This window comes from Kogia breviceps, chromosome 13 (assembly GCF_026419965.1).
Source record: "Kogia breviceps isolate mKogBre1 chromosome 13, mKogBre1 haplotype 1, whole genome shotgun sequence".
Classification (NCBI taxonomy): Eukaryota; Metazoa; Chordata; class Mammalia; order Artiodactyla; family Physeteridae; genus Kogia; species Kogia breviceps.
In genome coordinates, this window is record NC_081322.1 from 3310800 (window position 1) to 3337945 (window position 27146).

General features: G+C 41.0%; 1 long non-coding RNA gene across 1 annotated transcript; it reads right to left on the reverse strand.

Moving 5' to 3' along the window:
- LOC131768177 (uncharacterized) lies at positions 1-26942 on the reverse strand. Its single transcript, XR_010836182.1, has 5 exons — positions 26910-26942; positions 25392-25509; positions 24217-25165; positions 23785-23959; positions 1-175 (listed from the first exon to the last, which is right to left on the reverse strand). It is a non-coding gene; the product is annotated as an uncharacterized lncRNA (long non-coding RNA).
- Positions 26943-27146: the final 204 nt, after the last annotated feature.

Consider the following 27146-nt stretch of genomic DNA (forward strand, 5'->3'; position numbering starts at 1 on the left):
CTGCATTTCTCAGAAGAGTTGGTAGGGAAAGCAGATGATTCAGCTAAGTCCTCAAAAATATTCCTAAAAATAGACCGGCTGGCGAGAAAGTCAAGGGAACACCTTTGCAAACATCCCCACAAAAGGAACTCATGGAGTAGAACATTGCCAGGGAATGCCATCTGCCCTCTCGCAGCTGGAAAGGAAAAAAGAGAGGGCATGAAAGATCTCCAGCAATAAGTTGCAGAAATGAATACAAAAGAGCAGATAAATAAGAAACAATAAAAACTATTTGCAAGAACCAAAAAGTTGAGAGATGAAGCAGAAGCTGAAACCCCTCTGGGCTCCCAGTTAACACTATAACAGGGCTAAACCCCACAAGAAACGTTATTTTTTTTTTTCCTATTCTGACTGGGGAGGGCGGGCAAATACACAGAAGACTGTTGGGAGAAACAGTCCCTTGTTTCACTTGTAAGTGAAACAAGGAAAACGAAAAACCGAAAGGAGGTCTCTTTACTGCAAGCATCAGGGCATCACACACAAACCAGAAGATTGAAGGACTCAGGAGGAGAACACATCCCCAGTTAGATGGAGTGGATTGAGAAACAGGAAACTGACCGAAATCCAAGAAGAAATAGCACCTTCCCCACTCTCATGACCTGAGGCTAGAGCAAATTGAATGATAACATCCAGGCCTCAGACTATAGCTGAGAGAGAGAAAGACAAAGTGGAGATCTCTCGAGGAAAGAGTGTCCTGGAGAATTCACATAGACACACTTCCAGAGCAAACCAAAGGGCTATCACTGCCCTTGATAGGCATGAACAAGATTTTTTTTAATGGCCTTACAGTTATGCATAAATACATCAAAGATATAGGAAGGGGGCTTCCCTGGTGGCACAGTGGTTGAGAGTCTGCCTGCCGATGCAGGGGACACGGGTTCGCGCCCTGGTCTGGGAGGATCCCACGTGCCGCGGAGCGGCTGGGCCCGTGAGCCATGGCCGCTGAGCCTGCGCGTCCGCAGCCTGTGCCCCGCAATGGGAGAGGCCACAACAGTGAGAGGCCCGCGTACCACACACACACACACACAAAAAAAAAAAAAACCAATAAAACACCAGGACCAAAAAGGATTTATTTGGAAATATAATTATGATTTAATATAAAAAAATATTTTAATCAAATTTATCATGTAAGTGGATTTAAAGAATATGATTAAATATGATTATTTTTATATAAACCCCCAAAACATTGGCTTAACCTTGATATCTAAACCATTAGTAAACAATACACTTCCTTAAAAAATATCTATCTTAACTGAACAACTATTGTAATTAAGTCAAAATAAGTAATAACTATTAAATAAATACACAAAAATCAACAGTTTTTGTATATACCAGCAATGAATGTGTAAACAATTCAAGAGAAAAAAAATGTTCTTTACAATAGCAACAAAGTATGAAATACCCAGAAAAATTTTAATAAGAATGTGTAAAACATATATAGAGAAAATGGTAACATTTTGCTTAGGCATATAAAGATTAGTTGAATAACGAAAAAACATATACCATGATCCTAAATGGCAAAACTCAATATAGTAAAAAAAAAAAATTATCCCAAAGGAATGGACACAATGGGATTGTTTTGGAACTTGAGTCACCACAATCATTTTTGTAAAGTGTGGTAAAACAACGTATCTATGGTAGCAATGTTCACAGGAGTAAACTTTTTGGAAGATAATTGTGAAAATTGTATCAAGATGCCTTTTAAAATGTCCATGCCTTTGCCCATCAATGACAGAGAAGTTTATATAGATGCAGAAAGATTTATCCACAAAGACTAATATAGGAAGCAAAAATAAGCATTTCACAGTTCAAAGAGCTCTGAGATCAGTCCTGGAGAAGGAGGTAAATACATATAGTTACTGAATATACATGAATGTGTGTATGTATATTCACACACTTAAGTGTTATAGACAAGACAGTGTAAGATAAGGTGACTGCAATTGTAAGACAGGTGCAAACAACATAACTATGAAGGTCTTTAAGACCACATCGTTGGGAGAAAAGGGTAGAAGCCAATGGTAGAAAAGCGAATTTACCATGAAGCCAACGAAACTTAAGCCTCACGGTTCTTCACTTATACAAGACACTTCCAAGGCACTGGGAGGGGGCTTAACGGTGTGTTCACAGTCATATAATTTTTTGTAAATTGGAGCGTCCATGAGTATTTGTGGTTCAGCTAAGAAGAAATTAAGTTGGGGTCACATTTGTTGGGCTTAGTGGTATGTATTTCTGTGATCCACAGTCTCCTCTGTATACTGTTGTTCCTACTCTCCTTCACAGCACAGGAACGGCTTCCAAAAATACTCCTCCCATCATTCTACTGACTCACTCTATCCTGACGCAAAGGGCAGGCTTATAGAACATAAGCCTGCCTACAATTCACAACCCAGGAAACATATGGATCATGTAAGGAGAAACAAGACTTGAAATGTGTAGATCCAAAAGCTCATCTGCAGAAAGCTCTTCTGATCATCAGACCCGTAACATTGTACACAGAGGAAACGGTACTTAGTATGCCTTAAATGGAAGTTCTTTCCTGACAGAAATACACTTGATGACGCAGAGCAAACAATTATAAGCGCACTGAACTTTTTTTTTTGATGACAACCATGAGACATAGAATTTATTAGACCCTCTGTCTGTAGGACACAAACCTATAACACAGCTATAAGCAGGAAGTATATCTGCATATGAAATTTCCTGTTTTATGCATCGTAACTCTCAATGACAAAAACCAAATTTCATTCAGCCATGTAAGAGAAAAGACTGAATTACCCTCTCCACAGAAAATGACATTAGAAAATTATTGTCATGTAAAGAAGCAATCGAATCTTTAAAAACTAAATGTACTCTTATCATACGATCCAACGATCATGCTCCTTGGTATTTTCCAAAATTCTGAAACCTTATATACATACAAAAACCTACACACAGATACTGATAGCAGCTTTATTCATAATTGCCAAATATTGGAAGCAACCAAGATGTCCTTCAGGAGGTGAGTGGAAAAAAAACCTGTGGTACATCCAGACGATAGAATACAATTAGGCACTAAAAAGAAATGAGCCATCAAGACGTGGAAAGACATGGAGCAACCTAGAACGCATATTACTAAGTGAAAGAAGCCAATCTGAGGCTGGATACGGTTTGATTCCAAGTGCATGATTTTCTGGAAAAGGCAAAACTATGGAGATAGTGAAATGATCAGCGGTTGCCAGGGGATGGGAGGGGAGAGATGGATAGGCGGAGAACAGAGGATTTTCAGGGCAGTGAAAAGAATCCGTAGGATATTAGAATTATGGATATATGACCTTATACTTTTGTCTAAACCAATGAAACGTACTATACTGAGACTAAAACCTAAACTAAATTGTGGACTCTGGGTGATTATGATGTATCAATGAGGTTCATCCTTGGTAAAAAATGTATAACACCACTAGGAGGAGTGATGTTGATAATGGAGGAGGCTGTGAATGTATGGGGGGCAGAGGGTATAGGAAAAACCTCTGCACACTTCTCTCAATTTTGTTACAAACCTAAAACTGCTCTAAAAACTTGTCTTAAAAAAAAAAAGGAATCAGAGATTATGGGGAAATAATAAATAATAATAATAAATAGGGGAATAATAAATAATAATAAAAGGGGGAAAAAGCATTGTAGAAATGTGTCAGGCAGTTTATCAATACAAATACTTGTTATTTTTCTGAATTTATTATGCTTGTGGTGATTATTAGCTTTTTAAATTTTCTGATGCACTATGCTTTCTTTCCTCGTTCTAAAGAATTAGTCACTTTTGTACTTTATTTTGTATTTGTAATTTTATATTATTTTTCTTAAAGGGGGCTCCAAAAATTATAAGCAGTGAGGTCCAGAAAACCTGCATCTGCCTTTGTTCAGGAGAGGTCATTTTAGGCAAAAAAATGATTGTATTAAAGCAATGAACATTACTATTGAGGACCATCATCAAATCACCAAGGTCTCTAAATAGCCTAGAAAGTGCTTTAAAAGTAAAAAAACGTCAGTAACCTAGGGTTACTTGAGACCCAGGTGTCAGCAGGAGCTTGCATCTGCATAGTCTAGAGAGGGACTGAATCCCAGGTTTGGCCTTTTCCCCAAAATAGTTCATTGACTTCTCTTCTAGCCACCTACTCAGCATAGACAGATCACCATCCTATGAACTACCTTCCCTTACAGTGTTTGTGCATGTTTTCCTTAAGCTCAGAACAACAGAGACATCAGGACATAACATAGCTTGCTTACTGGGTCCCATGCATAATATATGGGAAGATGTTCATAAGCCTCTCCTCATAACCCCTTTTCCCCAAAACATAGCAGAGCAACATGGCACATGTCTTCCATATGCTACACCTGTGACTGTCTCTATCCCTGCTCCCCTTGTTTTACCAACCTTTAAGAAAAGCCTGGAATGTCTGAGTAGGCTCTCTGTCATGGGAGATGTAGTCAGAGGAAATTAGAGGAGATTAGAGCCAACAGAGCAAGCCATAAACATTTGCCAGTACCCTGCAGTCTGAAGCGAATATGAATGGATCCCTGGCTTTCAAGCTTTTTCCAGATCCTTAGACAGATCTAACTTTTTCCATAACTTAGACAGATCTAACTCTAATTCCTGGTTTAGAAGCCAGTAAGCTCAACTTATGGTACCCATCCCGAATCTTACATAAAATTATCCATAGACAGGAATTTTGTTTTCAATTGTATTTCTTACCTTTAGTCCTTTCAGCATTTAGGCAAGGATTTTGCCCAATTCATTAATTAAAGAGCAGGAATTTAAACAAAGAAACATAGTTCAACAGCAATAGAATTATGAAAAGTCTCTCACTTGTAGTTTTCACTTGTTTTTGATCTTTTAATCCAGACAGACAATCAAAAACCAGGGCAAGAAGAATGTGATAAAGGATTGAGTATGTTCAAGGACCCCAAGTCTGGCAACCTCCTCAGTGTATGCCATTATTTACATAAACATTGAAAAATTAAAGAGATTTAAGATTTGAACTAATAACAGAAATGGCCAATGATAAATAAACTTATCAAATTTTAAAAATTATAGCATTGTTGAAAGTTTTTCGGCTTCAAAACATAACAGGAAATCATTCTAGGACTTTCTAACATAGATACTATTATAAAGCCGAACTAAATGTCAGACATAAGAATGTTGTTTTGAATATTCACTGACACATGAAAGCTGGGGGCAATTACTTGAATGTTTTCCAGGATTAAAAAATCACCATTAGTGAGAAAAAAGTATTTGTGTCTTTCTAAAATGTCAACATGTAATATTTCCTAAATTCTTCAAGATATTTCTAGCAAAATATTCTTAAGATTGTATTATACCAGGATATATAAATGGCTCAGCTATTCTTTGGTGTATTTTTAAAACTATCTTCTATTATCTGATTGAAAGACATGTTATTATCTGAAAGGCATATGTGGACTTCTTAAGTCATTGTATCTACAACTTCAAAGACTGTTCCTTAGTGAGGAAGTCATTCAGTTTTACAGGTTCCAGGACATGAAGTTTCTAGCTGGGGTTTTCTAGTCTACCACTCTACCTCCAAGATCACTGAAGCTCATTATCCAGTCCAGAGTGTAATAGGGAAGAACAAAACTGACTCCATATTATATCTGTTACTTTTGTATTCTATTGCTTTTGCTACAAGAATGTTGCCCAGAGCCTGAAATATACAGGATAGCCCATCCTCAAGGCTCCGACCTTTAAAGGTATAACACTTTTCATTCACACAGAGATAAAAAGTTGCAGAACAGAGAATAATATTTGTCTTGTTGCAGTCTTACAGGAACACCGTGGCCTGACCTGGGTGGACAGCTGCCAGGAACAAAGGATTCCAATGCTAAGAAGTCTGCAACAAACAACGACACCACCTCCCCTTTTACTATAAAAGAAGCCTCAATTCAAACTCCAGTAAGATGGTTCTTTGAGACACTAGTCCACCATCTTCTAGGTCTGCTGGTTTTCTGAATAAACTTGCTATTCCATGCCCCAGCAACTGGTCTCTCAATTTATTGACCTGTTGTGCTGCAAAATCTGAGCTTGGACCCAGTAACAAGAGTAGAGGATGATGAATTGCAGGATGCTTGGCTAGATGCCACACCAGGAAGCTAGCTCAGTTTTGAAGGTAACTCTATCCTTCAAACAACGTTCACTAAATATTAATTGCGCAGCTAGTATGCCCCTGCTTAGAGTTGAAGGTAAAGGTACATAAAGGGAATGTAGACGAGCAGTTAGTTGGACCTGGCTCTGCCCTTACAACCTGGGGCACAGGGGACAATCTGCTCAGCCCCTTAGGGTCCTGATTTACATTTCATAAAACACTGTTAATAATACCTACCAGAGAATGTTGTTTCATTTATTAAAAATTTTTGCTCAGCTCTGGCCCTAATAAAAATCACACTCAGCATTTCTTTTAGGGTGTCCCCCAAAATCCTCCAGAACAACACATTGAGTAAGACCCAGACAAAAACTGTCTTCAAAAGTTAAGAAGAGGGCTTCCCTGGTGGCGCAGTGGTTGAGAGTCTGCCTGCCGATGCGGGGACGCGGGTTCGTGCCCCGGTCCGGGAGGATCCCACGTGCTGCGGAGCGGCTGGGCCCGTGAGCCGTGGCCGCTGAGCCTGCGCGTCCGGAGCCTGTGCTCCGCAACGGGAGAGGCCACAGCAGCGAGAGGCCCGCGTACCAAAAAAAAAAAAAAAAGTTAAGAAGAGAAAGTGACCACAGAGAAATGGAGGGAAAAATAAAAGGTGGTTGGGGAAGAGAGAGGGGACAGTTTTCTTTTGTTCTCTCCCATGTGATTTCAGGGCAGAATACACCTCCAAATACTGAACATTATTAAGATGTGAAAAATCTGGAAGGGGAATTTGTAGCCACCCTCCGAAGTCTTGTCACACACTGTGGTAAAATTTATCTATCTCTGTGGAAATTACTGCAAATCTTTTTAATGTGCTCAGATTTCTCCTTGGAGTAAATGCTTATTAATACATAAAAACCTGTTGAAAACTCCTGATTATCCCCATATACTGCGTACACTTTGTAGACCATCCACAGCATATTTTAAATTCAAGCTGGCTTTGCCCCAGCAACTCACCACAAATATGGCTAACCAACAACTAGTGTGTTCTCGAGAAGCCCAACATAAACACAAAGCAAAAGAAGCTAAAAGAAGCCTTACAAGATCAAAGAGAAACGATTTGAGAATCATCCATCATTTTGTGTCATCTGGGCCACTATGCTCTTCCCTTATTTGGATAATAAGAGTTGTCACTATCTGCCCTAGTTCCCTCTAATGCCACAAGCACAGATGGCAAAGATTACTGCAGAGATTACTGCAAAGACCAAAACGGAGAGACCACCTATTGGGACGCAGAAAGCCCTGAAGCAGTTCTTTTGCCTTTGAATTTCTTGAGACTGCATGTAAGTGTGTGTGCATGCTAATGCCTATTGCAGTAAGAGGGTTTCCAGGGCTCTTCTCAGACTTGCTAAGTCTATAGTTCACAAAAGGATTAAAAACTGCAACTTTTTATGGATGCTGAAGTTTTATCTCCTTTTTTTGTTCTTGATTACCATGACCAACTTAATGAAGTTTTTAAATTTTGTTTTACTATTTGTGCTGTAAGCCTATTGTATTTTCAAACTTAGATTTTTAGAAATGTAAAACAAGAACAAAAATATCATATAATTCAAAATCACGCAGAAAGTATTTCTTGCCTACAACAGAAATCAATGTAATCTTCCCTGGAAAACCTTGAGAAGTTATGAGTTTGTAGCCGTTCATGTGCCTTATTCATAGCACCAACAGCCCTCAGACTTTTATTAAAGGGGCAAAAGTTTACTTGAGTGATAGCACAGATTTGTAATAACAAAATAGAATCCAGAATTGTGGTATTATTTCTAACCAAATTTGACTGGAACTCAGAAGACAGACCTGAAGCGATACCTCCAGTTTGCTTGGGTTGAATCTTAGATCCGGAAAGTTAGAAAGTATCTAAGTAGACATTACAATTTTCATCTTTGGTAAACTGAGGGCCCTATAATTTAAATGAATTTTCCCCCAATTACATTATCTGTTAGTGACAAAATTATTACTATAATTCAATTTCCTTTCTTCTAGCTCAGTATTTATAATTTAAAATATTAAAACAAAATATTGTCAAATATAGTACCTCATTTATTAACGCAAAGACTAATAACGTTAAATTCACTTCTAATCAAGTTTGCCAAAAATCTATCTTTTGAAATTATACTTGTAAGTACATACTCTACTCCAAACCACCCAACTTAGAAAACGTCATAGCTGAACACCCATCTTAAGTTTTTCTAAACCAGGAAATTTAAGCCTACCAGCTACTGATTCTATTCTTGTGACCTACTGCATGGATTTTCCTTGGCAGCCCAATAAAAACCTCACATGTTGAAATAATTTATTTCTGAACCTAATATCCCCCCACAAATTCTTCCATTTGATTAACTTTCTTTTCTCTTTATCATCTCATAGACATTCTAACGGAACAGGAAAATGGCTCATTTATCCAATTACGAGAATAAATCAAATGAGGGAATCTGAGAAGGAAGGGTGGTAGAAGGGAGAGAGAAATGGAATATGAACTTTCATAAATTTCTTGGACACTATACACGAAGTAATTTAAAGATAGCTTCGAGCCGGCTTAAAGATGGCGGAAGAGCACGACGCGGAGATCTCCTTCCTCCTCACAGAGACATCAGAAATACATCTACACGTGGAACTTCTCCTATAGAACACCCACCGAACGCTAGCCGAAGACCTCAGACCTCCCCAAAGGCAAGAAACTCCCCACGTCCCTAGGTAGGGCAAGAGAAAAGAGAATAAACAGAGACAAAGAATAGGGATGGGACCCGCACCTGTGGGAGGGAGCCGTGAAGGAGGAAAGGTTCCCACACACTAGAAGCCCCTTCGCGGGCGGAGACTGCGGGAGCCGCAGAGGAGAGCGCAGCAACAGGGTGCGGAGGGCAAAGTGGAGAGATTCCCGCGGTGCCGACCAGCACTCACCTGCCTGAGAGGCTCGTCTGCTCACCCGCCGGGGCGGCCGGGGCTGGGAGCTGAGGCTCGGGCGGATCCCAGGGAAAGGTCTGGAGTTGGCAGAGTGAAAACAGCCTGAAGGGGTTAGTGCGCCACGGCTGGCCCGGAGGGACTCCGGTTGAAGTCTGGAGCTGCCGAAGAGGCAAGAGACCTTTTCTTCCCGCTTTGCCTCCTGGTGCGCGAGGAGAGGGGATTAAGAGCACTGCGTGAAGGAGCTCCAGAAACGGGCGGGCGAGAGCCACGGCTGGCGGCTGGCGGCATGGACAACAGAGACGGGTGTGGGACGCTAAGGTTGCTGCTGCCGCCACCAAGAGGCCTGTGTGCGAGCACAGGTCACTCTCCACACCGCCCCTCCCGGGAGCCCGTGCAGCCCGCCAGTGCCGGGGTCCCGGGATCCAGGGACAGCTTCCCCGGGAGAACTCGCGGCGCGACTCGGGCCAGTGCAGCATCACGTCAGCCTCTGACGTCGCGGACTCGCCCCGCCTCCGTGCCCCTCCCTCCCCCCGGCCTGAGTGAGCCGGAGCCCCCGAATCAACTGCTCCTTTAACCCCGTCCTGTCTGAGCGAAGGGCAGACGCCCTCGGACGACCTACACGTAGAGGCGGGGCCAAGTCCAAAGCTGAACCCCAGGAGCTGTGCGAACAGAGAGAGGGGGAGGTCTCTCCCAGCAGCCTCAGAAGCGGCGGATTAAAGCTCCACAGTCAACTTGAAGTGCCCTGCATCTGTGGAAAACCTGAATAGACAAGGAATCATCCCAAGTTGAGGAGGTGGACTTTGGGAGCAAGATATACTATTATTTCCCCCTTTTTTTCTTTTAGTGAGTGTGTATGTGTGTTCTGCTGTGTAAGATTTTGTCTGTATAGCTTTGCTTTCATCATTTGTCCTAGGGTTAGACTGACCCGTTTTTCTGTTTTTTTTTTTTTTTTTAATAGAAATTTTTCTCCTTAATAATTATTTTTTTATTTTAATAACTATACTTTATCCTACTTTATTTTGTCTTCTCCCTTTCTTTCTTCCTTTCTTCCCTCCTTCCCTCCTTTCTTCCTTCCTTCCTTCTTTCCTACCTACCTCTCTTCCTTCCTCCCTTTCTTCCTTTCCAACTTCCTTCCTTCCTTTCTTGCTTTCTTCCTTCCTTCATTTCTTCCTTCCTTCCTTCATTCCTTCCCTCCCTCCCTCCTTCCTTCCTTTCTTTTCTTTCCTTTCTATTTTTTCTCCTTTTTATTTCGAGCCGTGTGGATTAAAGGCTCTTGGCACCCCAGCCAGGCACCAGGGCTGTGTCTCTGAGGTGGGAGAACCAACCTCAAGACACTAGTCCACAAGAGACCTCCCAGCTCCACGCAATATCAAATGGCGAAAATCTCCCAGAGATCTCCATCTCAACACCAAGACCCAGCTTCACTCAAGGACCAGCAATGAACAGTGCTGGACACCCTATGCCCAACAAAGAGCAAGACAGGTCTACAACCCCATCCATTAGCAGAGAGGCTGCCTAAAGTCATAATAAGGCTACCAGCATCCCCAAACACACCACCAGACGTGGACCTGCCCACCAGAAAGACAAGATCCAGCCTCATCCACCAGAACAGAGGCACTAGTCCCCCCAACCAGGGAACCTACTCAACCCACTGAACCAACCTTAGCCACTGGGGACAGCAACCAAAAACAACGGGAACTACGAACCTGCAGCCTGCAAAGAGGAGACTCCAAACACAGTAAGATAAGCAAAATGAGAACACAGAAAAACACACAGATGAAGGAGCAAGATAAAAACACACCAGACCTAACAAATGAAGAGGTAATAGCCAGTCTACCTGAAAAGGAATTCAGAATAATGATAGTAAAGATGATTCAAAATCTTGGAAATAGAATAGACAAATTGCAAGAAACAGTTAACAAGGACCTAGAAGAAATAAAGAGGAAGCAAGTAACGATGAGCAGCACAATAAATGAAATGAAAAATACTCTAGATGGGATCAATAGCAGAATAACTGAGGCAGAAGGACGGATAAGTGACCTGGAATATAAAATAGTGGAAATAACGACTGCAGAGCAGAAGAAAGAAAAAAGAATGAAAAGAACTGAGGACAGTCTCAGAGACCTCTGGGACAACATTAAACGCACCAACATTCGAATTATAGGGGTCCCAGAAGAAGAAGAGAAAAAGAAAGGGACTGAGAAAATATTTGAAGAGATTATAGTTGAAAACTTCCCTAATATAGGAAAGGAAATAGTCAATCAAGTCCAGGAAGCACAGAGAGTCCCATACAGGATAAACCCAAGGATAAACACGCCAAGACACATAATAATCAAACTGTCAAAAATTAAATACAAAGAAAACATATTAAAAGCAGCAAGGGAAAAACAACAAATAACACACAAGGGAATCCCCATAAGATTAACATCTGATCTTTCAGCAGAAAGTCTACAAGCCAGAAGGGAGTGGCAGGACATATTTAAAGTGATGAAGGAAAAAAACCTACAACCAAGATTACTCTACCCAGCAAGGATCTCATTCAGATTTGATGGAGAAATGAAAACCTTTACAGACAAGCAAAAACTGAGAGAGTTCAGCACTACCAAACCAGCTCTACAACAAATGCTAAAGGAACTTCTCTAGGCAAGAAACACAAGAGAAGGAAAAGACCTACAAGAACAACCAAAATCAATTAAGTAAATGGTAATAGGAACATACATATCAATAATTACCTTAAACGTAAATGGATTAAATGCTCCCACCAAAAGACACAGACTGGCTGAATGGATACAAAAACAGGACCCATATATATGCTGTCTACAAGAGACCCACTTCAGACCTAGGGACACATACAGACTGAAAGTAAGGGGATGGAAAAAGATATTCCATGCAAATGGAAATCAGAAGAAAGCTGGAGTAGCAATTCTCGTATCAGACAAAATAGACTTTAAAATCAAAACTATTACAAGAGACAAAGAAGGACACTACATAATGATCAAGGGATCGATCCATGAAGAAGATATAACAATTGTAAATATTTATGCACCCAACATAGGAGCACCTCAATACATAAGGCAAATACTAACAGCCTTAAAAGGGGAAATCAACAGTAACACAATCATAGTAGGGGACTTTAACACCCCACTGTCAGCAATGGACAGATCATCCACAATGAAAATAAATAAGGAAACACAAGCTTTAAATGATACATTACACAAGATGGACTTAATTGATATTTATAGGACATTCCATCCAAAAACAACAGAATACACATTTTTCTCAAGTGCTCATGGAATATTCTCCAGGATCGATCATATATTGGGTCACAAATCTAGCCTTGGCAAATTTAAGATAATTGAAATCGTATCAGAAGTATCTTTTCTGACCACAACACTACAAGACTAGATATCAATTACAGGAAAAGAGCTGTAAAAAATACAAACACATGGAGGCTAAACAATACACTACTTAATAACGAAGTGATCACTGAAGAAATCAAAGAGGAAATCAAAAAGTACTTAGAAACAAATGACAATGGAGACAGGACGACGCAAAACCTATGGGATACAGCAAAAGCAGTTCTAAGAGGGAAGTTTATAGCAATACAATCATACCTTAAGAAACAGGAACCATCTCAAATAAACAACCTAACTTTGCACTTAAAGCAATTAGAGAAAGAACAAAAAAACCCCAAATTTAGCAGAAGGAAAGAAATCATAAAGATCAGATCAGAAATAAATGAAAAAGAAATGAAGGAAACAATAGCAAAGATCAATAAAAGTAAAAGCTAGTTCTTTGAGAAGATAAATAAAATTGATAAACCATTAGCCAGACTCATCAAGAAAAAAAGGGAGAAGACTCAAATCAATAGAATTAGAAATGAAAAAGGAGATGTAACAACTGACACTGCAGAAATACAAAAGATTATTAGAGATTACTACAAGCAACTGTATGCCAATAAAATGGACAACCTTGAAGAAATGGACAAATTCTTAGAAATGCACAACATGCCAAGACTGAACCAGAAAGAAATAGAAAATATGAACAGACTTATCACAAGCACTGAAATTGAAACTGTGATTAAAAATCTTCCAACAAACAAAAGTCCAGGACCAGATGCCTTCACAGGCGAATTCTATCAAACACTTACAGAAGAGCTAACACCTATCCTTCTCAAACTCTTCCAAAATATAGCAGAGGGAGGAACACTCCCAAACTCATTCTACAAGGCCACCATTAGCCTGAAACCAAAAGCAGACAAAGATGTCACAAAGAAAGAAAACTGCAGGCCAATATCACTGATGAACATAGATGCAAAAATCCTCAACAAAATACTAGCAAACATAATCCAACAGCACATTAAAAGGATCATACACCATGATCAAGTGGGGTTTATTCCAGGAATGCAAGAATTCTTCAATATACGCAAATCAATCAACGTGATACACCATAACAACAAACTGAAGGAGAAAAACCATATGATCATCTCAAGAGATGCAGAGAAAGCTTTTGACAAAATTCAACACCCTGCAGAAAGTAGGCATACAGGGAACTTTCCTCAACATAATAAAGGCCATATATGACAAACCCACAGCCAGCATCGTTCTCAATGGTGAAAAACTGAAAGCATTTCCTCTAAGATCAGGAACAAGACAAGGATGTCCACTCTCACCACTGTTATTCAACATAGTTTTGGAATACCTAGCCACAGCAATCAGAGAAGAAAAAGAAATAAAAGGAATACAAATTGGAAAAGAAGAAGTAAAGCTGTCACTGTTTGCAGATGACATGATACTATACATAGAGAATCCTAAAGATGCCAGTAGAAAACTACTAGAGCTAATCAATGAATTTGGTAAAGTAGCAGGATACAAAATTAATGCACAGAATACTCTTGCATTCCTATATACTAATGATGCAAAATCTGAAAGAAAAATTAAGAAAACACTCCCATTTACCATTGCAACAAAAAGAATAAAATATCTAGGAATAAACCTACCTAAGGAGACAAAAGACTTGTATGCAGAGAACTATAAGACACTGATGAAAGAAATTAAAGATGATATAAATAGGTGGAAAAATAGACCATGTTCTTGGATTGGAAGAATCAACATTGTGAAAATGACTCTACTACCCAAAGCAATCTACAGATTCAATGCTATCCCTATCAAATTACCACTGGCATTTTTTACAGAACTAGAACAAAAAATTTCACAATTTGTATGGAAACACAAAAGACCCCGAATCGCCAAAGCAATCTTGAGAACGAAAAATGGAGCTGGAGGAATCAGGCTCCCTGACTTCAGACTCTATTACAAGGCCACAGTAATCAAGACAGTATGGTACTGGCACAAAAACAGAAATGTAGACCCAGGGAACAGGATAGAAAGCCCAGAGATAAACCCACACACATATGGTCACCTTATCTTTGATAAAGGAGGGAAGGATATACAGTGGAGAAAAGACAGCCTCTTCAATAAGTGGTGCTGGGAAAACTGGACAGCTACCTGTATAAGTATGAAATTAGAACACTCCCTAACACCACACACAAAAATAAACTCAAAATGGGTTAAAGACCTAAATGTAAGGCCAGACACTATCAAACTCTTAGAGGAAAACATAAGCAGAACACTCTACGACATAAACCACACCAAGATCCTTTTTGACCCATCTCCTAGAGAAATGGAAATAAAAACAAAAATAAACAAATGGGATCTAATGAAACTTAAAAGCTTTTGTACAGCAAAGGATACCATAAACAAGACCAAAAGACAACCCTCAGAATGGGAGAAAATATTTGCAAATGAAGCAACTGACAAAGGATTAATATCCAAAATTTATAAGCAACTCAGGCAGCTCAATAACAAAAAAACAAACAACCCAATCCAAAAATGGGCAGAAGAACTAAATAGACATTTCTCCAAAGAAGATATACAGATAGCCAACAAACACATGAAAGAATGCTCAACATCATTAATCATTAGAGAAATGCAAATCAAAACTACAATGAGATATCACCTCACACCGGTCAGATTGGCCATCATCAAAAACTCTAGAAACAATAAATGCTGGAGAGGGTGTGGAGAAAAGGGAACCCTCTTGCACTGCTGGTGGTAATGTAAATTGACACAGCCACTATGGAGAACAGTATGGAGGTTCCTTAAAAAACTACAAATAGAACTACCATACGACCCAGCAATCCCACTACTGGGCATATACCCTGAGAAAACCATAATTCAAAAAGAGTCATGTACCAAAATGTTTATTGCAGCTCTATTTACGATAGCCAGGACATGGAAGCAACCTAAGTGTCCATCAACAGATGAATGGATAAAGAAGAAGTGGCACATATATACAATGGAATATTACTCAGCCATAAAAAGAAATGGAACTGAGTTATTTATAATGAGGTGGATGGACCTGGAGTCTGTCATACAGAGTGAAGTAAGTCAGAAGGAGAAAAACGAATACCGTATGCTAACACATATATATGGAATCTAAGAAAAAAAATGTCATGAAGAGATTAGTGGTAGGATGGGAATAAAACACAGACCTTCTAGAGCATGGACTTGAGGATACGGGGAGGGGGAAGGGTAAGTGGTGACGATGTGAGAGAGTGGCAGGGACATATACACACTACCAAATGTAAATTAGATAGCTAGTGGGAAGCTGCCGCATAGCACAGGGAGTTCATCTCTGTGCTTTGTGACCACCGAGAGGGGTGGGATAGGGAGGGTGGGAGGGAGGGTGATGCAGGAGGAAAGAGATATGGGAACATATGTATATGTATAACTGATTCACTTTGTTGTAAAGGAAAAGCTAACACACTATTGTAAAACAGTTATACTCCAATAAAGATGTTTTAAAAAATAAAAATAAAAATAAATAAAGATAGCTACTTGGGGATTTTCCTTATAATCTAGTTACCATCTATTTAAGAATCTGTTAGGTTTCAAAAAGCTGTTTCTCAATCTATTTGCTTGAACTTTCAAAGTAACCTCAAACAAGCAGCCCCTGACGCCACTGGGTGTTGGGCCCTCAAAGAGGTGAGGTTTTTTTGCTGGGCTCTGTAGGGTTTTTCATACCTGTAAAGTTTGCAGGTTAAACATTTGTAAGAGAGAAGCTTTCTTACTGAGTGCAAACAAGGGACAGAGTATAGAGGCTGCTGGAGTTGAAATTAAGGGAAGTTTAACCAGGAGCAGATATAGGCATTGGCTCTCCCTCTGTCGTTGACTTTTAGAAGCACTTTTCCACCTCTGGAGAAGCTGGGAATGCCTTGCACAGGAGTTGCTGGTTTATCGTATCTTCGTTGTAGCCACTCCAGGAAAAGAAGAGAAAGGAAATCTTCTGCAAACTCTGTCCCCTGTTTCTCTATCTCTCAACATCACCAGTACCTGGGTAAGGACGGACTAGCCACAGAGGCATTGCTGAGACCCAAATCAGAACATCCTATCTCTCCCAGAGCACCAACAGAGGACCCGGGTACTTAGCACCAAATGACTCAGTATTGAATAGAATCAACTGACAGTTCTGAAAAGGGAGGAGGTAAGTTATAACTATTTGAAGATGTTAATAGGAAACTCACAGAAAGAGAAGCAGAGTCACACGATGCACTGGCAGACACATGTGCCTACTGCGGCATTTTCCACTTAGTTTTGCCTTTCAGTACCTTGGGTGCCAGGCATCCATTCTTTTTTTTTCTCATCACCACTGGCAGGAGGTCTGTTTCACTGTTTACATTCCTATCACCCACAAGTTTGCCAGTACGCTTTTGGGAGAAACCAAGACCACGAATATTCGACCTCTCCGACGCAGGGTATATCTACGGAGATTTTTTAAATCCATGTTTACACACGAACGCACATAGTCTGCGTAGGACATCACCTAAGCAACTATCGTGTAATCTCATCCTGGAAGAGAACAGATGATGACTATTTACTCTGCCTCTTCCCACTTGCATTTTTGAAAATCCAAAGAGAAAGCACTTTCAAAAACAGCACTGAACCTGAGTAGGTGGTCTAGAGGTGGTGATGACTTACTCAAGTGCTGTGCAAATTGAAGTATTTTAAAACATTTCCTCTACATAAGAGAACTTTAAACTTTATAAAGTCGGCAGCAGTGTTTTTTGTTTTTTTGCGGTACGCGGGCCTCTCACTGTCGCGGCCTCTCCCGTTGCGGAGCACAGGCTCCGGACGTGCAGGCTCAGCGGCCATGGCTCACGGGCCCAGCCGTTCCGTGCCGTGGCATGTGGGATCTTCCCGGACCGGGGCACGAACCCGCGTCCCCTGCATCGGCGGGCGGACTCTCAACCACTGCGCCACCAGGGAAGCTCTCCGGCAGCAATTATTTTATCTGTCCAACTACACGCATAAGAAATACTAAGCCAAAACATAGTTTAGTGTCCCTGTCGAATCTAAAAACCCGGGGTCTATTCCATAGAGCACATTCAAAGGGTAGAACCAGGAGAACGTACTACATGGGAGGCCTGTTCAGACCTCCAAGTCCTGGGTAATATTGACAAGCCTTATAAATTTGGAGGGGAAACCCAGAATGTTCCCTGAAAGCTAGGAATATACCCTGAAAGATCTCTTTGGAAATCATTGAAAATGACATTTGTACAAACTGTGATCTAATATCAAGGATTAATCAACCAAAGAAAGAAATTCAGCCAAAGTAAGCAAACTAACATGGTTTGAAATTCAGACAAGCCCATTTGAGAAAGCAAATAAAGAAAACAGACCTAAGTTCAGGTCCAATCTCCCTGTCCAACTTCCACTTTTTACTTATACATTGAGAGCTCTTCAATTGTAAAAGAATAAGGACGGGCAAAACAGATGAAATGGCCCCAAGAATGCTGGGAGGGCCGGTCAGCAAGGGGTCTTTTGTACCAGTCCTGGACAATTTGGAATCCTACAAGTTCTGACCAAAGCTCAGCCTATGAATCATTTCAGCGCCTTGCTGCCATTTCTTGAGGAACAAATACAGTTGTGCTGCACAGGGCTTTGCCAGGTGAGCAGCAGCCCTATGTTAAGATCACATCTGCAGCACTTAAGGTGTCAAGTTTCCCGGAGTTTTTAATGAAGTGTTTCCAATAGCCCAGAAATCACTTTTGGTTGGCACAGTCTCTGGTCACCCGGGGCTCTTTCTAAGCTACAACACATGAAAAGGCCCAAGGGCATTTCCAACTTCCCTGAAGAAAGTTCTGAAGGGTAAAAAGAAAGTAAGTAACCCAGTCCATTGCTGATACTTCAGCTAAGTAGTTTCAAGGTGAGAATGAAAGTGTCAACATGGAAAATACTGGTAGTTCCAGTAGTGAGTTTATTTTGAATGATTTCAAAGCAAACAATTCATTGATCAAATAATTACAAGCATCATTATCTTCTTTTCCCATTATCTTCTTTTCAGTATCCCATGAAGGGATACTGAAGCCATGAAAACATGGGCAAATGCCCTTTTCTTGAGGACCTGGTCATCCATGCTCCTTCCCTGGAGGTGAGCAGCCCCTAGCACATCACAAGCTCTGCTATGGGAGCCCTAGGAAGAAGATACTTGGGGAAGACACTCAAGTGCCTGTGGACAGTTTTAAAAGAGATTTCACCTTTCAGTTCCACTCCAAAAATTCATAGTGTTATGTATGACTAAGAATTTTCAAATATGCGAACATCCACTGTCAGAAAAGCTATCATATCTGCTGCCCCTTGCTCCATATCACTCGTAAGCCCCTTATTCTGCTTTATATTCCTACGGCACTTTTTAATCACTTAATGTATAGATGATTTTTATATCTATTTGTTGTCACAGCAAAGACTTTCACATTATTCAACGTGAATAAAACGCACCTAGGACACGTTTATTCAACCAAAGAAAGAAATTCAGCCAAAGTAAGCAAACTAACATGGTTTGAAATTAAACGAATACAATAAATTTATATTCTCACTCTTATATCATAAGAGAAAGAAAAAATTAAAACCTGAGGCTCAGAGAGGTGAAGTAACCTACTTAAGGACACACAGCGCTGTGGCAGAACCGTACGCTTTTCCCCAATTGTGACAACCTTAGCTACTGGTAGAAAAACCTATTAATGCCCTCTTCTCGGACAACACATAGTTTAAATATCTAACGTTCACTACATATTTTATATCCATTGAGCATTTCTTAGTTCATATAATTTGTGCTGTAAAAGAGGGATGATTTGCAGGGAAATTCTAGAACTGATTTTTAAACTTTTATTTTGTGCGTTCCTTGAAATGACCAGTGATCTCGGGGAGCAATGCAGGTTCAATACCAAAAAGTTATGACAGGTCACCATTTGTTTGGTGATGATGATGACACTGATGACAGCCGACACCTGGCAGCACTGACTACAGACCCAGCACTGCTCTCAGAATACACATTAATACATCTCATTCGTACACACAGAAACCCTATGAGGGATACACTATCATCTTTACTAGTAAGGAAACGAAGGCACCGAGAAGTTAAATAACCGGCCCAAGGACCTATAGCTAATAGCACACAGTTGAGCCCAGACGCAAACCCAGGCGCGCTAGCTTGAAAGTCTGTGCTTTCACACTGTACTCTGCTGAGTTGGCAAAGTGTATTCAGCAAGTCACGCAGCAAATCTTGGTCTCATAGGTAACATAAGAAATGCAAGTTGAATTAAAGCAATTCGTAGGGCTTATATTTTAATAACCACGTCAAAGAACACGGATTAATGGAACAGTGTCACCCCAGAGGAAGATGCCTTGACACATACCAATAGGTCCCTTTCTGTTCAATATTTGCATCACTTGAATGAATATGCAGAAGGTGTGCTCATCCAGTTTGCTGATGACAAATTGAGTGACCCTGCAAAGGAGCAGGATAAAATAACTTTAAAGGCATCCGTGGAACACCCGCACTGGAAGGAGAGCAACAGAGCATTCAGAAAACTACGCAGCCCTTTCTGGATTCTCCACCAGCATCACTGCTCTTCTCTTCCTTTCTCTCCTCCTTGAGCCCTGCTTCTTTTCCATTATTTCAGGCTGGAGCCTGCATCATGGCCTATTAACAAGCTGCCACTTGTGCCGCCAGCCCGCGGCGGGTCCTCAAAGTGCAGCAACAATCGACGAGAGGGGGTAGGGAACTGAACGCACCAAGGTATGGGATCAGAAGGGCACGAGTAACTGATGGTTGCAAGGCAAGTTTAATAACGAAGCATAGCCGTATATATATATATATATATACCCCTAAAGCAGGGACTTTGCTTAGTCACGCCTTATCGGCATCAGCTCGCTGATTGGCTTCTCGGCTTAGTCACGCCTTATCGGCATCAGCTGGTTGATTGGCTTCTCGGCTTAGTCACGCCTTATGGGCATCAGCTGGTTGACTGGCTTCTCGGCTTCTCCCTCAAAGGCACCAATTTCCCCTCCAGGGTTGCTTTTCCTAGCTTTAGGGAACAACCAGGGACTCCCAGTAACTGAGCAGGTCCCTGGAGCGATTTGGCCAAAGGCCATCTCCTTTTTTACGTTCATACCATAAAGTCCAGGATGCATACCAAGGAGAGTACAATCGGGCCCTGAGGTCCTCAGAGGGCAATGCTCGCCACATTTCCCCCTCTTTTATTTATTTTATTTTTTTTTAATTTTTTTTTTTTTTTGCGGGCCTCTCACTGTTGTGGCCTCTCCCGTTGCGGAGCACAGGCTCCGGACGCGCAGGCCCAGCGGCCATGGCTCACGGGCTTAGTTGCTCCGCGGCATGTGGGATCTTCCCGGACCAGGGCACGAACCCGTGTCTCCTGCATCGGCAGGCGGATTCTCAACCACTGCGCCACCAGGGAAGCCCTCCTCTTTTATTTTTTAAAGCTTGATAATGCAATTTCAACCCATACCCCTCCTGACGAAGAGCAGCGAGACGGCCAACAATAAAGCGTAATAAACAAGGTAATGCAATTAACATCAACAATACACATGACCCCACGGTAATCAATCCTGTGAGTCCATTTTGAAACCAATGCATTGGGTTTAACCATTGAAGCTGATCCAAGAGTCCTTGAATTAATTGTTGGGGCCCGTCTTCTTGTAGATGAGCTTCTTGAATTGCTTGTATTTCCGCATTAAGTTTTTCTATGTCCAAACTAATGTGTCCATCAGTCCATACACTTAAAAAGTGCATTTTTACTTTGTTCCAATCCCAGTCAGTTTCATTATAAGCGTGTTGAGTCACACAAATCCAAGTATATTTAGCACGGCAAATCAAACGCATTTTCAATTTTAAAGCCATAATTTGGTCTCCTAAACCTATGAGAGCATTTTTTAACTCATCAACCTCAGTTTTTAGTTGAGTATCAATATGACTTTGTAATGCCAATGCAATACTGGTATTTTTAGACAATTGATTAACATAATGTGCTTGTTGTACAGTTTTACTTAATGCTAAACCGGCAGTAGAGGCTGTGGCTGTTAAAGCGGCTAAGGCTAATATGCTACATATTAATATTCCAACGAATCGTTTAGGTCTTTTTAAAGCTTCAGATAATTCTAGCCAAGCTTGCATGCTAGTACTATGATACCATGGTTCAGAAATATTTACAGGCAGCATTACATAGGAAGGTTGTTTTAACATCATAACAGAAAAAGTTCCTTTCATAGGCAGAATGCAAGTACTAAAAATACAATTCTGACAAGTTATATTATATCCTAAGGAACCAGAAGTAAACTCAATCTGTAAATCTCCTATTAGCAAGGCATATGAGGGTGTAACACAAGTAATAACCGGTTGATAAGAATAAGACAATGCAAACTTCCCAAAATCCCAATGCTTATAAAAAACCAAACTATTACTAGTAACAGAAACTGAAAAAATTAAAATGGTACCATTATTATAATTTAAGGTGCACCAGATTTGAGAATTCAAAATCAGATTGGGGAAAATCAAAAGGAAAAAAGGAGAGAAACTTCAAACTTGTAACAGCTTTAACTACCTTTAAACTATGGCCCGCCAGTAAAGTCCCTTGTCCTCCTACATATACTTCAACACAAAAATAGTATCTTTACCAGTCTCATTCTTTCCATTTTTGTTATTGTTGCCCTGTGAAATCATTTTTTCTAGAACAGCAAGAAGATGTAAAGCTTTCTCAGCTTGGTAGGTTAATATATACAGGTCTACAAACAAAAAACACACTGCTTGGGCAAATTTTTCTTCAAAAGGTTCTATGAACTGATAAAGTTTTTCACCAACGGATATGGCTTCTGTATACTGTCGGACATGATACAGGATGACTGCTTGATTGTAATACAACATACTGGTTTCAAGATCATCTGATCCACCCATTTCTTCAACAGCCGAGAGCACCTGATTCTTCAACTGGTTAAGTGTCTGTCTTAAACTATCTGTTGTTGTCTGGTTACTTTTGAAAAACTCAGCTACTGCCGTATTCAAAATTATTTTATAATCGTCTTTGTTTATATCTTGTAGGCAGGCAAGATGTTGCAGACAGACATCATAATTTCCAGCTGTGAAAGCCTGGAAAGCACTGGTGGACAACTCCTTCTCTTGATCAGTAATCTCAGGTCGCTCCTTGGATACTTTTTGTCCCATATTTTTTTACTTCTGACTATTGCCCCGAGTTACTATCAACTTTACTATGTGGCCACACTTTCACTCTTCACTCCGGGAATTCACCTACCGAGATTCAGATGTCCCTCTGGTCAAGTCCCTGTTCGGGCGCCACTTGCCGCCATCCACGGCGGGTCCTCAAAGTGCAGCAACAATCGACGAGAGGGGGTAGGGAACTGAACGCACCAAGGTACGGGATCAGAAGGGCACAGACAACTGACGGTTGCAAGGCAAGCTTAACAACAAAGCGTAGCCGTATATATACCCCTAAAGCAGGGAATTTGCTTAGTCACGCCTTATCGGCATCAGCTCGCTGATTGGCTTCTCGGCTTAGTCACGCCTTATCGGCATCAGCTGGTTGATTGGCTTCTCAGCTTAGTCACGCCTTATGGGCATCAGCTGGTTGATTGGCTTCTCGGCTTCTCCCTCAAAGGCACCAATTTCCCCTCCAGGGTTGCTTTTCCTAGCTTTAGGGAACAACCAGGGACTCCCAGTAACTGAGCAGGTCCCTGGAGCGATCTGGCCAAAGGCCATCTCCTTTTTTACGTTCACACCATAAAGTCCAGGATGCAGACCAAGGAGAGTACAATCGGGCCCTGAGGCTTATGAGGGTCTTCGTGGCGCCTTCCTCAGAGGGCAATGCTCGCCACACACACTTGCAGTGGGTTTGCTGTAATTCAGGAATGTTGATGGCGGTGACCCTCAGGTCCCCTGCTGCCTTCTGAATACGGAACAGGTCCCCTCTCCCCCAGCCGGGTAGTTAAAAATGAAACAGCTACGGCAAAATATCTTTCTAAATCCCCGCCTTCTCATGAGACTTTTGAAACCACTCTATTATAGTTATATAATATATTTAATAATGTAATCAATGCTGGTAAGCAGCCTTCCGCCCATCCTCTGAACACATTCATATGTAATGCTCGCTCGATTTAAATGCGTGGAGCGACAATGTGCGCACGTGAATTCTGGGTAGTACCCATTTAGAAACAGAAGATGGCTCACCAGTTTTCTTGTTCCTGCAAACACTGCTTGGTGCAGTGCCATTGAGCCCTGTGTGTTTTCATTGCCTCTGACTTCTGACTGTGCCTACCTGATAGGGGCAGTTTATCCGCTTAAGCCAAAGGGCATCAGGTTGAGACGAGGGCCCGCATCTGGAAGCCGAGTTTGTACAGTTCTGGTGGACAGGTGGCTTTGGACTCAGAGATGTGCCCTCTGCTGGCACCAGGCCTGTTCCAGCTGTGCCTTCAAGGTCTCCACAGCTGAAGCTGGAAGGCACATAAGTAACAAATTAAATGAATGAGAGACAGCAGTTAATGAGTTCCAAAAATTCTGCCCTTTCCCTAACAGAGATCAGCCTGTATCATAGTGCTTTCTTCCCCCTGCCCTGTCCACCTGACCCCGAGTCCTGCACCATTAGGAAAATCACAACCTCACATCTCCACGTGGACTGCAGAGAAATTTGCTAGAATTGGCTTTTCATTAGGTTAGACAATGACTGGAGGGGGCGGGGCATGTAAGATACCTTAAACAAACAGCATCACTTCTCCATGTTTCTCTGTTGCCACAAGCAGTTCGCCAGTGACAGCGCCTGGGAACACTGCAGCGGAGCTCATTTCGAAAGAAGAAAGGAAGGAGGCCACTGGAAAATGTTTCCTCCCGGACAGACACGCTGATGAAAAGTTGTTTGGTGCACGTCCAGATTTCTGCCTCTGGCTGAATTTTTCATCTTGTTTCTCCTGGATGAGCCCCACTTCTCTGGGTTTACCACTGATCCATGCGCACGGGTCACTCTTTTCCGAAACTGTAGGTTTCGTTTGAGAGGAACAGACATTGCACCTGGAAAAACTGCCTAGGGAAACAGCGGGATTGCTATGTTAATTCCCTAAGTGCAGTTTCTATTCTTCACAGCTTGCTTGAGAGAGTGTGCTAATCATCAAACATGTTTGCAGTGAGCAATTATAGTTCACAGACTCTTCCTTGCTTTGCTACAGAGGCGTTACTTTCTAATAGATGCCAAACAGTGACCCGTGCATTCAACTGAGGAAGGGGAGTTAGGAGTTTTACAGCTACCTCAGTCCCTCCTGTACTTTGCAGTGTCGAGGAGGAAGTAAATGTCCTCAGGTAAAATTCAAAAGAAGCATCTTCCGCTTCTTCTGCTTCGGCAACAGCTGTTTCAGACTGAAGTTCCAGCGCGTCTGTTTCACCTTTTCCTTTGTTTAAAAGCAGACCGCAGCCTGCTCAATCTGAAGCTCAAAAGAACAACTGTCAATAAAGAAAAATGTGGGTCTTCCCTGGTGGCACAGTGGATGAGAGTCCGCCTGCTGATGCAGGGGACATGAGTTCGTGCCCCGGTCCAGGAAGATCCCACATTCCGCAGAGCGGCTGTTCCCATGAGCCATTGCGGCTGAGCCTGCGCGTCCAGAGCCTGTGCTCTGCAACGGGAGAGGCCACAACAGTGAGAGCCCTGCGTACTGCAAAAAATAAAAAATAAAAATGTGATTACTATAGATATGTTTTATTTTTCTGATGAGTTACTTGCCCTATTATTCATCAGCTAACCATGATGAAGTGAAGAAGCTGATTGTTATAGAGAGTTAGAAAATTTGAGCAAAATCAAGATGCCCTGTCTTCACGCCTATCGACGTCAAACCAGTGACCCGAATAAATGTCAATGTAGTAATAGCTGCTAGAACTTACTGTCAGTATGCAGTTGCAATCAAGACATTGACTTCCGGGCAGATTTCACAGCTTGAGTTTCCCAGGCAGCACCCTCGGAGATGGAGGGCTCCTTTGGGCATGCTCTTGGCATCAACACCTATGGAAGTGAGCAGTAGGGAGCAGAGAAATTGACCTGCGCTGCAATCCCAACCCCCCAACAGCCTCGGGCTGATCCCACAGGAGCTCCAGAGCCAGATGGCGCTGCGGAGACCACCCGGGCCTTCGTACCCATGGTGCTCAGCCATTGGCTGTGGGCTGCTCAGGGCAGGGAGTTTGACACAGTCCCCAAAAAGGGCTGCTAGCTGATGGCCTTCTTCCAACATCACTCCCAGCAGCTAAGAGAGTAATTCCTGTAATCCAGAAGAGGGAACTGGGTGGCACCTTACATAGTCTACTAAGCAGACATGCATAAAATGTAACACTCATGACCTTGTCGACAGAGACACAGAAATTAACGAATGTAACACCCAAACCAAGCCCAGTCCACCAATATAATACCAAACATGATTAAATATGGCTCAGCTGGGAATAAATATAGCTCAGAGTTACAGTATCTCCTAGCTCCTTAATATATCTGGAAAAAGAACAAATTTAAATATGTTGAATTCTCATAAAAAATAAATGAAGTAACTACTTCTCAGAAGAAAAAGATATTAAAATACAATTACTCAAAGCATATGGAAATGAAAATATTTCCGTGTCAATTTCTAAAGTAAACTCTTATGCAAAATTTATTTTAATTATCCAGCATCCACATGTGCTATAATTGTGCTTAACTTGATAAAAGCATCTTCTATAGATGTCCTTAGCTGATGCAAATGCCAGCTATATTAATTATCATTTTAGAGTCTGCCTCTGATTAAAAAGTGTATGCATTTAAAATACAGTTTGGAAAAAAATAAAATAAAATAAAATACAGTTTGGATATACATTCTGTCTTGTCATGAATATTTATAGACGGCATTATTTAGCAATTTTTTGTATCTTTATTTGACAACAATAAAGTGTAAACATTCAAAAACACTGAGAATTAATATAGAGCTTTCTTTTCTATAAAGAACATTTCATAAAAGCTAAGCATAATATTTTGAATCACTACATGCTTGAATCAGTCATCATTTATGTGATATAATTAAGAACATACATATACACATATTATATTGAAAAGTCAATTATATGAAATTAGTGTGTAAACTGCTTTGCAAAAGAAAAAAACATGAAGAAAATGTGTGACTCTCTTTTGTAAGCTCCAGGAGTCCAGAGTAGGATCTGCATCTCTTCTGCTCACCACTAAGTCTCTGGGTGTTAACAAAGCATCTGGCACATAGCAGGCTCTCAGTATAGATTTGGTAAATGTTGAAAAGATTATAAATCTCGGTTTTTAAAAAAGGTAAGTTGGTTTTCCCTTGCAAACATGAAGGAAGCTGGTTATTGGCTGTTTCCAAATTTAGATTAAAAGGTAAAATAAACACTTTTAAGTGACAAGTTTAAACTTACATATTCAGGTTGGTGTAGTCTTTTTTTTTTTTTTTTTTCTGTATTACTTCACAGACTGGGACAGATCCTTCTCTCCCTTAAATATACAAGATTTATTTCCATTGCAAGAATATCAAAAGGCAGTCTAGTTCCAACTTTAATACCATGTTACCTAGTGAATATCTAGACAGCAAGGGCTAAATGTTTTAGAGAAAGAGTTTTGAAAATGTCAGCAAGTTGAACAAAAACAATACCTAG